This window comes from Pempheris klunzingeri, chromosome 12, assembly GCF_042242105.1.
Source record: "Pempheris klunzingeri isolate RE-2024b chromosome 12, fPemKlu1.hap1, whole genome shotgun sequence".
NCBI classification, from domain to species: Eukaryota; Metazoa; Chordata; class Actinopteri; order Acropomatiformes; family Pempheridae; genus Pempheris; species Pempheris klunzingeri.
The window spans coordinates 8866258-8884045 of record NC_092023.1 but is presented as its reverse complement, the minus strand read 5'-3'; the positions used below and the strand labels follow the sequence as shown (position 1 = coordinate 8884045).

Genomic DNA, 17788 nt, shown 5'->3' with positions numbered 1-17788 from the left:
ACACACACACACACACACACACACACACGTACTGTACACCAGCATCCAGATGGAAAGAACTAGTTCCTCACTCACAGGATGCAAGCAAGCCTCTGATGGGAACATATACACAGACGCTGTGTCAAATAACCTACAAGGCATTAGGATGATGAGAGTACTGTAAATGTTGGAGGAAGTCGGCATGATATCCTATTCATGTCTCTAACCGTTCTGTATTTTCATAGAAAATTTGCACTGGGAGCAGGAAATGTGGTCCCAGGATCTGCAGTGAGTCTGAGCAGGAAGCTCTCAGGCTCCATTCCACAAGTCCCTGCAGCCAGCTGTAATTGGCTTACACATTCCTCCAAGGATTACCACTCGCTCCTTATTTGTGTTTATAAAGAATTATTAAAACATTTGCTTTGGCTCCCTGAATTACAGTCAGGCAAGTGTCAAAACACACTCCGTTTCCACTTGCCTTGTTTTTCCCTCACATTGGGTGAAATAAACAAGTGAAGTAATGATTTTTAGCTTTGATTACACACCTTCTTACGTTTTCCCTATTTTATTTATGCACTAGAACCTGCAAGAGTCTCCAGACTCAGACTACATCTTCCTTAGCCCCATCCTTAGATGAGAATAGCCGGAAATCTCTGAGTCTCTGAAATAGATAATTTGCTTGCAGGAAAAAAAAAAGCAAAAAAAAGCACTTTTTTCTTTTTAAAACTGCGGTGGAGTCACGTCTGGAAACAGACTGCAATTAGAAAACAGCACATTGCTTGTGCCAAATGAAAAAGCTCAGAACTTTGTGACGGTCTGGTTAATGGCACACTGAAAAAACTCAGTTTGAAGAGGGACAAAGAGGAAATAAGGACCCTGATATTCTAATCTTGTATTACTCTCATGGAGTTTGTCTGTTTTATCTGCCTGTGTGTGTGAGAGAGAGTGTGTGTGCTGAGCTCCTATAGTTTCCCAGAGCTTGTATCAATGAATGAATCTGGACTTTTTATTCGCCGGGTGTGCCACCTGCCGGTGCGTCACGGCTGCGCTGACCAATCCTGACGCAGTCCTTCTCCGTGCGCCCTTGGAGATCCCGCGGTGCTCCTCACATCGCCCTCCAATCTACGACTCGGTGGCGGCAGAAGGTGGCGAGCCTCGTTAGCTGTGTGCCATTAGCGTTCATATCTGACTAGACTGGAGTGCCGTACAGCCGCTGTGCCAAACGTGGAACCGTGACAACTTTGACTGGATTGCCATTTTCTCATCTACTTGTGCTGATTTTGACCCGCGCACAATTGGATGTTTTGAGGTAGGTGAAAATAAGACCCAAAAAAAAAAGAAAGTTTTGGAAATATTTAGTCACAGCAAAGTATTAAATCGTCCTCTCCTGGAACGGATTCCCAGACGCTTTATCTGTCCACGTTTTGTCGCTGCGCTCCGAAGTTGCAGACACAACAGAATATAATTGATTACTTACGCTTTTCTCCAAAGTGGATACATTATATTCAGGATATTATTGCAAGCTCATATTAGTTGCGCTTTTGTGTAAATGCAAGTTTTGGCAAACAAGCGCTGCTGCTGTTCCTCCGCTGCCCAGCTCAGCATCCCTGCCCAACCCTCTGCTCTCTGCACACTTCAGATGCCTCTCCTCCAAAAGGCTACGTGGCTTCTCAAGCAAATATGCTTTAAAGTTAATTCAAAAACACGGGATATTGCGTTTTCATATCGTGAATTCCCCAAAATGAAATGTAATCAAAAAGAAGAAGGGCATTGTCGCCAAACAGAGGTTGTCCTTTACGCGTATCCTCCCTGTGTGGCACATTTATTATTTTTTTGGGTGATCAGATATAACGCATCTGCTACTTCACTGCTGTTGACAGAGGCGGAAATTAATTGTGTCCTTACATGGCAAGTGGAAGGCTGTCATGAATTGGGGTGACTGTTTATTTATGATACCCATAGAAGGCAATGTGAAGGAATGTTCCCTCTCAGTGACCTGGGGGTACTCTGACATTGTGCTGGATAATGAGTAAGAACAGAGGGAATGGCATCTGTGCCATGGTGCAAATATTTTCCTTTTAGTCCACCGCTGCAGTTATTCATCACTGGAGCCAAGAGTGTGAGAATACAGTAGCTGTATATGAATGACAAACTATTCCTCCATGATAGTTTAACATTTTAATATGTTGCATATATCAACACAGCCTGAGTGTTTTTATATCAATACATCAACAAAGCCATTGTTAGGGAACAGTGCAGTCAAGTTCTGTGTGCTGGTGAATGCACGGCCTGTGTCTAGTCTGTTAAAGGTGGAGCAGGAATGTGTTTAGATGAATATGACTTTCCATTGCCTGCTGTGGCTGAGAGACGCAGCGGAGGACATTCAGAAAATGAGACATATGAAGGAGATGAGAGACTAAGGTGAACAGCAATAGAGCTCTCACGGCTTGATGTATGGTTTGAGCCCCAGTCAATATTGGTTGACTAATATTTTTCCAGGCTTACCTCTCTTGATAGATGGTTTTGTTGTGCACAATGCTACTACTGTATTGATCATTGTTATGACTTTCCCAAATGGGCTTGCCGTGGGTGGAGGATAGTGCATTGATAGCAGTGGCCCTGGTGACAGAGGTGTAGATGTCTCCAAGTGTGATGAAAATGTCTTTGCTTTTCTGCTGTACCTGTAGTTCTGCGTGGGTGCTGGCATCAGCACAGCTGCTTCTGGTTTATTAATCCCAAGCTGGTGAATACAGTATGCACAAATGCTGTTGAAAAAACAATGTGCGCTGTTGAGATTTGCAAGGTTAACCTACCATTCTTAAGGCACTGCTTTGGGGTGATATGTGGGGTATTATTCTGCTATAGTGCACTGGGGCTTAAAGTCAAGCTTTTTTCTTAGTTTAGCTTTATGGGAGAGACGCTCAATGCTTTCTTGCTGAGAGTTAGATGAAAAGATTGCTACCACTCTCTCGTATGTACTGTGAGCCAATGCAGCTCATTACCGTAGCTTAGCATCAAGAGTGGGAACAGGGGGAAACGGCTAGCCAGGCTTTGTCTGATGGTGAAATAACTATAACCACCGGCACCTTTAGATGTTGTAACATGTTTCTTGCAATCTTTATGAAAACGGAATTGTAGGTTGGAAAATCTGAACCTCACAGCGACAGCAAAACTCCAGGAAGTCACAGCTTCCAACAAGGGGCCTCCGGAAAACTCCACATATATCCACAATTTACCCTCAGGTGGTTTTTCTTTTTTGGAAGAAACAAATGGAACACAAATTAATTATTGCAGTTTGACTGTTTTTCTTTTTTTTTTTTTTTATCTTTGGACATAGGCAGGCTTGCTTTTTATCCATTTCCAGACTTTGTGCTTAGTTATATACTAATTGGTGATGTCTGTAGCTTCATATTTACCATGCAGACCAGACATGCTCTTATCTAACTCCCAGCAAGAAGGCAAATGAGTGTATTTCCCAGAGTATTGAACTGCTCCTTTAAAACAGTAACATGAATACGGTACACGTCAGCCGCTCTTCACCCAATAATTGTCAGGTATTAGTGGGAGTCTGACAGATGTTTTACACAAAGACTGACGCAGACACCGGTGTGTTATCATTTTAAAAAGGCAGGTTCATTGAACAAAAAAACACAATAGGGCATAAACATGCTGATTAGGTTAAATAGAGTTTTAGCTGCTGTATGATCCAGACAAAGGAATCAAACAGTATAACCCTCAGGCTGCAGCGCACACTGACTGGCACCACCAGGCTACTTTTAGAGCAGGCAACAGGAGACAGTGATGGGTATTTTACAGGAGTCAGCTGGCCAAACAGACGGGCTAACTCCCCCATTGGGTTTCATTAGAGCTCGTCTTGATGTTAAAGCCTGTTTAATCCACTTTCACAGCCATGCAGACCACAACAGAGCAAAGCAGACTGTCTATCTTTAGACAGCGCATGGGCACAAACTTTTCCATCTCGGTTCAATTATTAAAACAATAACGCAAATTTCCTGTAGTTGCCCTTTAAATGTCACAGTTGAAGAGTTTTTCTGTGCTGGTAATCTCCTGTGTTGACTGGAAAGGTGATCTTAGCATCAAATAGAAAGCTGTCAGTCAGTGTCTGCTCAATTAACTTGTCCATAAACAACTGTATTCATACAGTCCTGCACTCCTTCTCCCATCTTCCTTTGTCTCTCCTGTAAGTAGACATGCTGCCTGAGGGTGTGATTACAGTAAAGCCTTATGGGGTGAGTGCTTGGCCTCTTTGTCTTTGTCTGCACGCTCTGGGCAGCTACTGCTGTTGTCCCATGTTCATAGCACCTGCTTTGTGTCAGAGACACAGTGCTGGGAGGACACTGACAAACTTCAGTGGCCTCATAACCAGCTTGACATCTTGGACGTTTTAAGCAGAAATATCTTTTATATGGCCATTAATTTAGACACAATACATGAGAAGGGGTTTAATCATAATTATATTGGTACCTTATCCAAATAACATGTTATTATCTTTTTTTTGTAGTCTCATGGTCATATTACTTACAAATATTGGTGCCCTGCGGATGCAATAGAAACTTTTACAGCTAACATAACGTGCGTTAAACTGACACTCATCACTCACTGACCTTTACTAGTTGTCATAAGCTTAGCCGGGGCTGACCCTTATTGGTGGCAATAAGGTGCTCACTTCAGGGCTGTTAACAACGCTGCTCCGTGTTTACCTTAGGATATTGTGTATGTTCAGCACACAGCAATCCACACAAATGCACACACACAAATCAAGATAATGCAGGTGAGTTGCAGTTCAAAGGTCAGATATTGGGTGGAGAGGAAGGGTGATTTACAGAGAGAGAGTTGAGGTTAGCGATGGTATGTACATTAGTTCATGCGGTGGGTCTTTTAGGTATATAAACTCTGTGGTGGGTGCACATTTGAGTCTGTCAGCCGTAACAGTAAATGTTGCAGTAAGAAACAGCCCGCAGTGCTGCCATCCATACCACTATTTCTATACAGTTTACAGACGTCAAGCAATGCCTGGTACACTCCACTGCACTTGTAATCTTCGAGTTCAGTTTTTTTTTTTGCCTCTTCAACATTTTCTGACATTTTTTCCTTTTTCAGTTTTCTGTCCAAATTTTCAACCATTTTTTACACCCTCTGTCATGTGTCACTGCCTCTCTCTCTCTCTCTTTCTCTCTCTCTCCCTCTCTCCCTCAAACGGTCTCACTCTCTGTACTCTTGCTCTCCTGACACAGTAAAACCACACTTGAGGGAATTCAGATTCATGTCTAATATACAACTGCCCTTTTATGTCTGTTTTCTCACTGTTCTTAGCAAACAAATCAATAACAACTTGCCCTCCATAATTTTCAGTGGGGGTCCAGAGAGGTGGTTTCAAGGTAATAGAGAGCCGTACTGTAAACACAGAGCGAGAGAAGGAGACAGGAACAAGAGAACAGTGGATGATGAAGCGCTAGTGAACTATGCATACTGTAAATAAAGAAACAAAGCACTAACTGAGCGTACCTGCACCGGCTCAACTGTTGGAGAGAGATCAGTGGTGTAACCAGTGGTGTGCAGAATGGGACAAATTATGATGTTGATGGATGTTTGAGGTAACCTGGACCGGCCTTAAACTCTCAATATTCAGCCATATATTTCTTTGTTCCGGGTAATGTTGCCGACATTGATGGCTTGTTTATTATTCTGAGTTAATGCAGTTTCACACAGTATTGATTACATGAAAGATTGCTTGGTAAATTAAGCTCTAACATGCAGTATGCTATGTTTTGCTATGTTTCTCACTGTAGCACTCCGGTCTATCAGAATACATTTCTAACAAAAACGTGCCCTTTATAAACATTTTGAGGTAATGTGAGCTGAATGTTTAGTCCTCTTAATAAACTCCATTGTTGGCCTGCCGTTTAATTCGTTGTAGAAACTGGTTGTTGCAGGTTGAGATGGATAGCAATTAGCCTCTTTTGACATTTTTATTGGTGTCAGTTTCATACTCTGCAGCAAAAGGGAGAACAGGATCATGTTTAGAGAGCAGTGATTAGACGCCTGTAAATATGGGTGAACTGCTGCTGTGGATGAAGGGAGGCTGAAAGTAGGAATAAGAGAAAGGAAGAAAGGAATAAATGTAAAATACTTTAGCCATCAAAACAACAAAGCAAAATTCAAGTAATTTAAATATTTAAAGTTTTAGAGTTTGAAAAAAAAATATGATGCCATGCCACCATGCATCTTTTCCTCCTGTTTTTTTTTTAAAATGTTTTTTGTTTTCCACTTTGCTGACTTCTCCAAAGAGCACCTCTGCTTTCTACTTCCTCCTACAAGTCCTTATTTATTTCCAGTAAAAGATATGTTATCTAGAATATAGCCATTTATGCATAATGGGATAAATACTCACAATGAACTGAAATGCATTCTCTCATCAAGCAACATCAACATTAAAGCAACACTATAGACAATGCAATTTGCAGTTATGATTGCAAAGCACCGCTGATGTGTGTCAGCGGGATGTTTCATTTAATTTTTGTTTTTAAAACTGATGGGATCCATAGGATGGGCTACTGTGACATGTGGTAAGTGCTGAGTAATGGCATGCTGGGATTATAATGATAAGAGCAGATAGACGACTGTCACACCTCTTTAAGACCATTTATGATTCATGAGGAGGATTTCTTGTGTCAGATGTTGGCGTAGGGAAATAAACATCTGTTGTTAGTTCAGTGAAAATGTTTCTTTAACTCCTGGATGGTAGCCCTAATGAGCATACAATCTGATTGCATGTCACGTAATGTGCATATACAGTTGCACTTATTGAACCCCCAATGTAAATTAGGCGTATTGGCAAAACTTACAAAGTTTCAGCTGTGTTCAATCAACAACTCAAAATGCCACTTCTAATGTCTACTGCAATCTCAAAATTATTCAACCTCTTCTTGACAAGCATCTTTAGCAGTAAGCAGAGTAGCCTTTTGCTGTTATGACCTGCTACAAATGTGATACATAGCCAGTCACCAGGTTCTGACAGTGTTCCTGAGGAATCTTAGCCCATTTCTCACGGCCAATAGCCTCCAGCTCTCTAATATTCTTGAGCTTGTGACAACTGCCTTCTTCAAACCCCACCAGAGATTTTCTCTGGGATTCAAGTCAGGCGACTATGACGGCCACTGGTGTATCTTCCAGGACTTTTTCTGAAGCCAAGCCTTTGCGGCCTTTGAAGTATGCTTGGGATCATTGTTCTGTTGGAAGGTCCACTGACGCCCAAGCTTCAGCTTCGTCACAGACGAATGTTTTCTCCTAGGATTTCCTGATACTTGATTGAATGCTGCAGGTTTTCCAGTGCCAGATGGAATAAAGCAGCCCCAGAGCATCACAGAGCCATCACCATGCTTCACTGTTGGCAGGGTGGTCTATTCACCATAAGCGTCATTCTTCCTCCTCCAGACATACTGCTGATCCATAGACCCGAAAAGTTCCAGCTTTATTTCATCGCTCCACAGAACAGAATCCCAAAACTTCTCTGGCTTATTTACTTGGTTTTGAGCATAATTGAGCTGACTTGTCTTGTGTTTTTGGGCCAGTAGAGGTGTACGTCCTTACCGCCTTATTGTAGAAACTGAAACCCCATTGCCTGCTTCCACCAACTCTTGCTGCAGGTGTTTTGCAATCACTCGAGGGTGTTTGTCCACCTGCCTCCTCAGCTGGGGACAGCTGTTGATAGCTTCCTCTTTCTGCCACGTCCAGGTAGTGTGGCCGGTGTTCCTTTAGCTTTGAACTTGTGAACTATGCTTCCAACAGTATCTCTAGGAACATTCAGTGCCTTTGTATCCTTTTCCTTGTTTATGCAAGGCAATGGACTCTCTTAACTTGTTGGACAGTTCTCTATAACAGTTCTCCATATCTCTAACATGCAACCAAACGTCACTGTAAACAAACCCTCATCCAGTCCGGGTCATTTGATGTGTTTTATCTCAAGCACATCTGATGCAACTAATGAGGCCCTTTATTAGTTACATCCGTTGTGCTTGAGACAACATCTGATTAGCAAATGAGTGCTCAATGTTCAATTGTTGTTGTTTGAGCTGTTCATTGAACGCAGCTGAAAGTTTGAAAATTTTGCCAGAATACCTAATTTGCGCTGGGGGTTGAATAATTTTGAGTTCAACTGTATATTTCTGAGATTAGTGTGGATACCTTTTCGTTATCGAGATGATGGCTGATGACTCACATTTTACTGATGTCGCAACAAGAACTACCTAATTTAAAACTAAACTGAAAGTGTTTGATGTATAATCTCTCCGACATAGTTATATTAGATGTTGTATTGTGATTAAGCGCCTGTCAAAATGTTTTTGTCAGAATTTATCAGTATGAACTTTTTAGGATTCTACTGTGAAATGTTTGGCACATTGCAACTGAAAATATGGCTGCTGTGCTTTTTTTCGATTTTCTCCCCTTAGTTTGTTTTTGCCTGACTCCCCCTCGCTTTTGTAATACACCTCATTAAGCACAACAAGTGTGTCAAATTGTGTGTCAAGCACTCAGCTCTAACACACATCCTCATGTTTTTTAGGCTTTGTAATGTTCCTTCTCTAAATCATTTCAGAGGTTAGAGTGAGGTGAAGAACTTTCTAACATAAATGATTTATTTTTTTCTCCTTTCTGCTTTCTTCATTTCACACAATTGTTGTTTGTTGTTCTCTTCTGGAGGAAATGGAAGACCATGTCATGAGGACACTGTGAACCGTATCAGATCAGCCGTAAGTTGTTTTTCAACTTAGCTTTGGGCCAAGTGATCTAGACAGTATACCCAGTGTGGTTACACTCATCGCATAGATTTGGACGTATTTTGGACAAAATTAAGAACCAAAATCACCTCAGTATTCTGCTTTTTATGGATTCATCTACATTCAGCTATGTGTCTGCACATCCTTGCTGTTGTTATGACATTATCTCTATCAATGAGCCTCATTAGTTTAGAGCATAGGCCTTTTTTCCACTCTTTTATTGAACACCTGTCACACAATTGAAGCAGCATGATTGATCTTTTTCCAAGTCAGAACTAATCAAAAACTTCTGGTGAAGCAGCATATGGCACGAGAGAGACTGAATGGGCTGGTCATTATGCCTACATAGCTCTGGATGTAGATAAAGGACACTGTTGAGGATTTTACACAAAGCCAAGCTTACGGTATGCAGTTTTAAAAAGGTGAGTGAGCTTTTTCAAGAGGATTTGGAGTTTCTGATTGGCTGCTCTGCCAACCTGTCAGAGCAAATATCTATGCTGTGTCACTGCCAGCTGTGTTGTTGATAAGATTTGGGCAGAGCTGCTGTGCAAAACAGCAGCATTTCCATAAACTAAACTATAAAGAGTGTGCTGTGGTTGAAAATCCTGCATCTGTGTTGAGCTCAGTGTCTGATTTGTAGTGATTTTCTTCTGCTAGTGAGGCATGACTGTCAATTTACTGACTGTTTGTGTTGGCCCATGGTTTTAAAGGGTGTTTCAGCCTATTAAATCCAACACATTTTCCATTAAAACAAAATTCACCCTGTGCACTCAATGTCCTCCACAAGGCACGGCAGCCGCATTGTTAAAGCTAGCGAGGTAGTTTGGGCTAAAGTTGGAGCCATGGCTCAAATCATGATGCACACACTGAGCCGAAAAACAACAGCGAGCTGCTTCTCTCAAATGTGTGTACTGAGACAGACTGTTGTTTAATGAGCTAACAGCTCAAAGCACACCCTCTGGGCATAAGACGAAGTTGACGTAGCTTCCAGGTCTGTAAAGTGAAATGAATGTGGAAGTGCCTTAAACCTGCATTCTTTCAAATGGATAGCAGGGGGGACTTCCGGTTGTAGAGGAGTCTGTGGGAAAAGGATCCTGCTTCTCAACTTGATTTATTACTTCTGCAAACACTTTCGTACTGAGTTTATGGTCTCAGTCACTAGTGTCAAGTCTTGTTCAACACAGCATGATGGTCTGCATTGTGACTAACCAATCAGAGGCGAATGAATGTCACTTCTGGTACCAAAAGACCAAGATGGCGACTCCCGTGAGCAGCAGATGCTGCAGTCATACTTTGGAAATCAAATATTGATCTTTATTCACATTAAAGTAATTACACAGCTGGTTATATTTCACCAGAGGTTGTATCTATATGCCTGTCTCAGCATTATCATGTGCCCAAAGTTTCAACCAAATGTCAAAGATAGAATGAAATGTTCAAAGTAAAGTGAAATGAAAAACCCTACTTGAAATTTCAACTTACTGATATTTCTCCTGAAGCAGGTGTAAGAGTGACAATTTGCCCCATTTTTTAAGGGAGTTCAAACCAGCTCCTGGCTTTGAGTCTTCCTCCTTTCCCAGTTTGACTGATATTTCAGAAACAGACAGGTAGTTGTAGACCAGGCTAGGACAAGATATAGAGCGAGCCCTCTGGCTAAACTATGTAGAGGAAAGTTAATCCAAGCCAACAACCTGCAGCCCTCGGGCCAGTGAGTCAAATCTTCAGATGACATTTACATGAGTTTAATTCAACAAGAAAAAATTATCCAAAGAAGTGTGCGTCTAAAGAAACACTTGGTTCAATACTTAATTGTCAGTGTTTTTCTGCACAGTAGGGTGCTCCTATAGGATTGTCCCAAAGCTGAGACAGAGTTAGAGGAGATGGATCAGGTGTACAGCGTTGCTGGGGATTTATGGATTTGAAGTTTTACAATAGAACACAATAGTCATCGCAGCACTGTTACACTAATAAAGTTCAGTGTTAGGTGAGTTACTCAGAAGTAGCAGACCAACAAAGTAAAAATACTCTATTTCAAGTAAAAGTTGTTGCTGCACTCAAAATCATACTTGTGTTGAATTACAGAAATATTATTAGCTGAATATATTAAAAGTATCAAAAATAAAAGTAGTGGTTCGGCCTCTGTGACTGATATATTATTATATATTACATTACTAGATTGTTAATACTGATGCATCAATGTGGAAGTGGCATTTTAATGTTATATCCGATGGAGCTGAACTTAGTTTTAACTACTTTATATACAGTCAAGTTGTTTAGTCCAGTGGATTCCAACTGACGGGACGGCAAAGGGCCACGAGATAAATCTGAGGGGTTGTGGGATCATTAATGGGATGGAGAAGAAGAAAAACAAAGCCACAAATATTATATATATATAAATATTGATATTCATTTCTTGGTCTTTTCTCTGATCTTTTTTTGTGAAATAATGGATAATTTTACTGGTAAAGTTATTTAAATGAAACCATCTGAGAGGTGCTCTCTGCTGCACTGTGCACCTGGCCTGAAGAAAGCATCACATACATAAAATCAAAATAACCTTTCTTAATCACAGCAACATTAATATTAACCAAGCAGGATTCGGTGTGATTGCCAGCTGCCCCCCAGTAGGTTCAATTAAGGAAATGTGAATCAAAGCTTTAACATTGGTGTGTACCACAAACAGCGAAGGTAATGCAAAACAACAATTTTGATTTGGGGTCTACATTCGACCTGTCAGAATCAGGAGGTGCCAGCTTCCCTTTGCTTGTATTTTCACTCCTCCGTGTTTTGTGGATGGAGCGATGTAAACCTTAAAAACCTCCCTTTAGCAAGGTGATAATAATCTCAAGCTCATCGCAGGAATGTGTGTAACTTGGCATGACATGAAAGCTTTGTGGGAGAAGCGCAATGACATGAATCACTGGAGTACCTGTTAAGATTGGTCATCTGTTTTTTGCACATCCTTATCAGCTGTGCAAACCCTCCAGCAATAGCCGACATTGGGCACTGGCCTCATCGAACAGCTTTGTGAAAGAAAAATTATGGAAGTATGTTTGTGGCCTTTGATTCAATTTCAAATCAGTGTAGAAAAAGTTCAAAAGATTCTGAGGTATTACAGAAATGTGGAGATTTGGTGGAAGACTAGACAGAGTACATTAACTTTAGTGGTGTCGTTGGGATGAAAAGCAGGCCAGACACAAGAGAGGATAGATGGAATTGCCTGGCATGTCTCCATACAAAAGTTTTGGCAGGGTTATGTTGGTTGAAAAAAAAAAAGAAAATGTTTATTGGCTTTGTACCCTCTGTGTTTCTTTGAAATGTAATCATGACCCAAGCTGGGCAATATTTATTGCATATACAGGCAACACACTGGAGTTGCGGGATCTTATTATTTATCAATATTTAGTCAGCTAAATATATAGTGTAAACATGAATTACAATGGTTAAATCAGCTTGATTTATAAGAAGTCCAGATTCTTGGCATGGAGTTCAGTTTAAATCTCTTCAAATGAAAGTGGCAAACATAGAAGACAAAGGACAATGTGGGCTTGCGAGCAGTAGCAAAACTGACTAAGGCACAAAGCAGGACACCATTTTAGTTTTAGTTTGGGGATTTTGCTGCTCCATTCAAACAGGCTTCCACTGAGGAGGATGAAGTAGCACAGCTGATGTTGTTTTCATACAGATCAGGCTGAGCCATTTTGGCATGACATCGTGTCTGCAACTCTGCTCACTCGGACCACCTATTATCCCAAATGCATGCCCAATGGGTAGTGCTTTGACATGAATGTTTAATCTGGAACACATTTAAATTCACACCAAATTACATTTTTAATCAGATTATTGCTGGAGAATGTATCAGGTTTGATCATATGGGCGATTCTTATCAAAAATGTCCTCTACAATTGTTTGTAAGAAGTAAGAATTGATTTAAATATTATATATCTATTGTCAGCAGCAAGCAAAAGTCAGTCATCAAAGTCAGCAGGATTTATCCTCAAGGGGACCATGAACGTCTGTATTTATTGGACAATCAGTCCAATAATTGTTGAGATATCTCAGTCCGGTCAGAAGGGGTGGAGCACCTTACCATAGAGCATACGCTCTAGCTATGGCATGGCTTAGTTAGCTTGCATAACTCAGTTTTTGGTGCCGCCCAGTGCTACTTTAAAGAAAAGACATTGTGGCAGCCATGCGTACTTCTGCTCTCTATCACTCTTCACATAGTGGCTTTTGATAATTACTATTTACAACACTGCACTGGGATCTACAGTAGCAAATGCAATAAATACCATAAATACTGGGAGAGTGATTACGGACGGCTTTGAGCTGATAAGTCACTGTAGCTCTTCTCTGCTGACGCACGCATGTTCACAACAATATTTCAGTAAAAAGGCATCATGTTGTCGATGACTCAGAGTAAACTCCTGAAGTTCCTTCCTCTTTGCAGTTCATGTTTATTTAACCACTTTTTTTTTTTTATTTTGTTTTTTATTTTTTATCCAGATTAGTCTCACTAAAGCTCTTTAAATTAATCTCATTAAATCTCTTTTTCAACAGAGGTGGATGAGCAATGAGAGTTTATAGTCATCTGCCTTATTTTCCTAAAGCTGCTATCATTACATCAGTCACATCCTGCTTAATCCTTAACTGCTGAGAACCACCAAGGGAGCGGGATAACCCTGCGACCTCTTTCTGTTTATCATTTATACGTTACATATCAGGATCTGGTGTGATATAATAAGTTAACAGTGATTGGCGGCTCTTTGGAAAGCAAGTGAAACAAAGTCCGAGTCATTTCCCTGGTTTGGAAATGAGCCCTTTTATTGTATCTCAGCTTTGGCAGCAAGTTTGAGTACAGCACTTTGCTCTCCATACATCATAATCAGGATGTGGCAGAGGTTATTTACATTGTTCACAATCCAGTGTTTGGGTTTGTTCTTAATTCCGTGGTTAGTTTCCAAGAACTATCATTTGCTGTTGTGAAGAATGTTAATCATATTGCCAAATCTATGTGTTTTAATTGCTAGCAGCTCGGTGGAGTTGGGACTGAGACTGCTCGGTTCTTGTATGAAATGCTACATCACTGAACAGTAAGTTTAACAATGCAAGAATACTGATGAGAACGAGAGACTCCAGACAGTCGAAATTCCTCGACTGATATGTTTTCACTCTTTTCAGTCTTTGCAGCGCCAAGTGTCTAAACCAAAATGGATTGCCTCCTCGCTGAGTATGTCTTAAGAGCTGCTGAAGGGTGAAATGAGAAATCTGTCAAAAAGTTTAAAACAAAGTTGTGCTCTAATCAGATTATTTAATCTGAACAAATTGTGCGGACAGAAGTTTCAGGTGCAGCTGTTTACAGGATAATTCAGTACTTCAGTGTAACGTGCACGCCTGCAGCTTTGACAGCACATGCTGATTTAAGCAGTATTATGCTTTAACTCTCTTTGTAGAATCCTGTCAAACGGGCTCTGCAGCGTACTTGTTTGTAAGTTTATTGCACATCTGACCAATTTGTCAACATTCCTGCAAAACTGGATTGTGGAAATACTTGGCAAAACTTGGTGTGTGCGGAAATTATGATACAGGTACCGCAGCTTCCTAAGATGTCCAGACCAAACAAATAGCTTAAATAAGAATCCATTTGTCTATTTGCGAGATTGTTCAAAGAGCGGTGAAAAAAATTAAATGACAATTTGTGTTGCAGCTGGCTGCATCAGAGGCAGATATTTTTCCAATTTTCCATTTTACTGTTTTACAGAACAAATTCAAAAACCATCTCTGTTTTCAAAGCATAACTTTGTTAGTTTAGGAATGAAAGTTTGTTATCATTACATCCCCATTATTTGAGTGGCAACAATTTAATACCTCATAGAAAAAAATTACCATTACTGCCTGTCACTGTGAAGATGTTGTTTTAGTTGTCATTCTCGTAATAACAGTATGCCATAAGTGATAGAATGTGCAAGTATCTGGAAAATGAAGAGAAGTTTTAATTATGTCATATTGTTCTTGAATCAGCTTCGAAAGCGTGTCCCTTTTAGGAGATTTTGTCGGGGTGTTTTTAATAAATCCCTCAACCTCTCATTTGATTTACTTCTGTTGTGATTTCTGCAGTCTTTGGAGGTTTGGAAGTGTGTGAGGAAATCAATTCTTTCATTGTAACATAATTCTGAGGACTGCAGAGGAATTAAATGAGAAGTCCCTCGTCTCTTATTTTGCAGTGAATTTATTTGCTTGGAGATTGCTGCTAGGGCAATGTTTTTTCCACTGTTTTCAGTCTAGCACGCAGACTCACAGCATTCACTCTCTTAAATACACTTCTACTCCCGTACTTTCTCCACACTTCAGACATGGTTGCACATTTCACATAGATTACCCCCCCACCCCCTTTCCCAGGAGCAGACAAAATCCCTCAATGCCATTATAGGAGCCTTGTCGTTGTGATTGTATGGGCATGTTCACACTCAATGCGACCATCAGTCAGTGGAAGTGACAGAACAGGGCCCGACCTAACACAAGGCTTGTCTAAACAGAGGGGTCATTCAATCTGTGCTCCTGCCTCATCCATCAGAATGACATGTGCAGATGTTTCACTCTACATCTAGACTTCAAGACATCAGTGGCTCCATAATTAACCTCCTCATAAGTCATGTCTGAATACGACCATCCATTTTATGTCATATCTCAGGAAAGATTGTGGCATCAGTTGATGTATAATTTTATTTTATTTTTTTATTGGCTGTCACACCACTGATAGCAAAGGGCCAAAGGACGCTGCACCTGTTCCGTGGTCGGATCTTTTGTTCGTTCTCGTTCATTTAGAGCAAAAAACTGTGGTGCACTGGAGATTTACAAGCTCCCAGCATCTTATATTAACTTTGCTCAACTTAAACACAAATTCGACTATAAGATTTAATAATTCACACATGCTATTCCTTTGGGTTGTGACAAAGATAGAGAGGAAAGGCGGAATGGGAAAAGGTAGGAGGAAGGGATGATATAACATTTGTGAACTTGAACAACACTCTCCCTAAAATAGAAACGTGAGAAGCGAGACTCTAATCTGTGATATTCGGCTGAATTTACAGCCTTGAGGTGATCCGTGGACACAGGAGATTTAGAGGTTTGTAGACTCACATGTGTAAACTTGAAAAGAGTTTTTGTATATTAGTTATTTTTTTGTATTTATTTATTCATTTACCAAGGACAGTACACATTAAAGTAAGTAGTTTATCTTTGGTGTAATTGAGCAATAACTCCGCAATAACCTGAGTAGTCTGAGAGAAAACCAGACTTCTACTCCTCCTCTTGGCTTTGTTCTCAGACGTTAGAAAATCTATTGGGAGACTTTGGCCAATCACAGGTCCTCCCACAAAGAGAGCGTTCCTACAAACGCAGGTGTGTGTGCACGTCCCTTCAGGTGTAGGTGAAAGTCTGATTCAATGGTGAACAGTCCTGCAGAAAAGTTGCTATTCCAGCATTGGCTATAAGTGTTGCTGATAATTTTGCCTGCTGCTAACATTAGCCAAAGGCCTGTGGCTGCAGCTAATTCAAGTTCATGTTTATGTAACGCTACATAAAGGCACCGGGATCACAATCATGACTGGGATGATTGAAGCCGCTAACTTTTCTTCTTCTTCTTCTTCGTCTAAATGTGTTCCAGTGGCTTGTTAGCTTGTGTACACAGATTTACTATGAAAGCAGGCGGTGAGTGGCTATGTTTAATGTTGCTAATAGTTCAGCCTTCTGCTAACTGTAGCCAAAGGCCGCGGCTAATTCCAGCTCATGTTTATGTAGCTAACACTAGCTAATGTTAGAGCAGGGAATGACAGTAGCTATATCATCTCAAAGGGCTTTACAGGTCCATACGTTTGCAAAGAAACCAGGATGCTCGTTTTCATGGAAATGCCACTATACACTATAACAGCATACTCCTTTGTGAATGAATGTGCCCATGTTTGTCTGATAGGAGGGGACAAAGAGGGTCGAGGTGTTTTTGTTTTTTTGGCATTTCTGCCTCCTGCTGCTTTAATCAACATAAAACTGTCCCAGAGTTACTTAATGAGCTAATTTTCACCTGCCGTCCCTGGAGAGGTTATTACAAATTAGTGGTCTAGTATTATCAATACAATGCTTCAGCATGCACCGCAGTACAACACAGCTACACTTCACACCGAGTTTGAACCAATAGTGTCATGTGTTAGACACAAACTGTCCCAAAGGACGTCAGTAAAACCAACTGCGTCTTAATGGAATATACATGTCCTACATGTTCAGCAGTTTTCTCTTCATTAATAATCCCAACCTGGAGAAATATTTTTGACATGATCTATTAAATTTTTATGATGTCCTCTGCAGTGTCAAGCACCCTGCAGACTCAACGGAGTTTTAACTTCTTTTTTTTTTTTTACAGTTGTACTTCTTGTACCTCTGAACACATGGTGAGGCTACGATGCAGTGAGGACTCGAGAGACTGGCCTGTATGAAAAGAAAATGGAAAGTTCATTTAGAAGAAAGCCCCAGGCTGAACAAGCAATATATCACATTTATAATGAATGATTACGTCGAAGTTTCTGTGTTTCAGATTTCCTACGAATTTTTTCTTTTTTTTTTTACATGGTGGTGATTTGAGCATCATATTTGGCATGTTCTTTTTTTATACCGTGGTTTTACAAACCAGTGTTGCTTTTAAATTCCTTTATGTGGATGTTGGAATGTTTTTTGAATAGCTTAAAAGATGTCATGGTTGGCGTTGGATGCACATAAATCCATTTTCCTCCATCACCGGCTCACTATTTGCTTACGTTGGGCAGAATGAATCATTAATTCACTGCTGTCACTTGCAGCCCACAGTCACTCAGAGCTGAATTAACTCTTGATCCAGCAGAGCAGAGAAAGAACAAAGAAGTGCACTAGCATAAGCCTCTCTGTATTTGTTTCACTCCAAACAGCAAACTATGGATCCGTTTATGTATTGAGAGGATGGGTGTTTTCTAATGAAGCTGTTC

At 40.6% G+C, this 17788-nt stretch overlaps 1 protein-coding gene across 1 annotated transcript in view; it reads left to right on the top strand.

Annotated features, from left to right (window-relative positions):
* Nucleotides 1–1120: 1120 nt before the first annotated feature.
* chrm3a (cholinergic receptor, muscarinic 3a) overlaps nt 1121–17788 on the top strand; it is a 73864-nt gene continuing 57196 nt past the window's right edge. The window contains exon 1 of the mRNA XM_070840686.1: nt 1121–1288. The gene's annotated coding sequence lies outside the window, so the exon portion shown is untranslated. The remainder of the gene's footprint in view (nt 1289–17788) is intronic.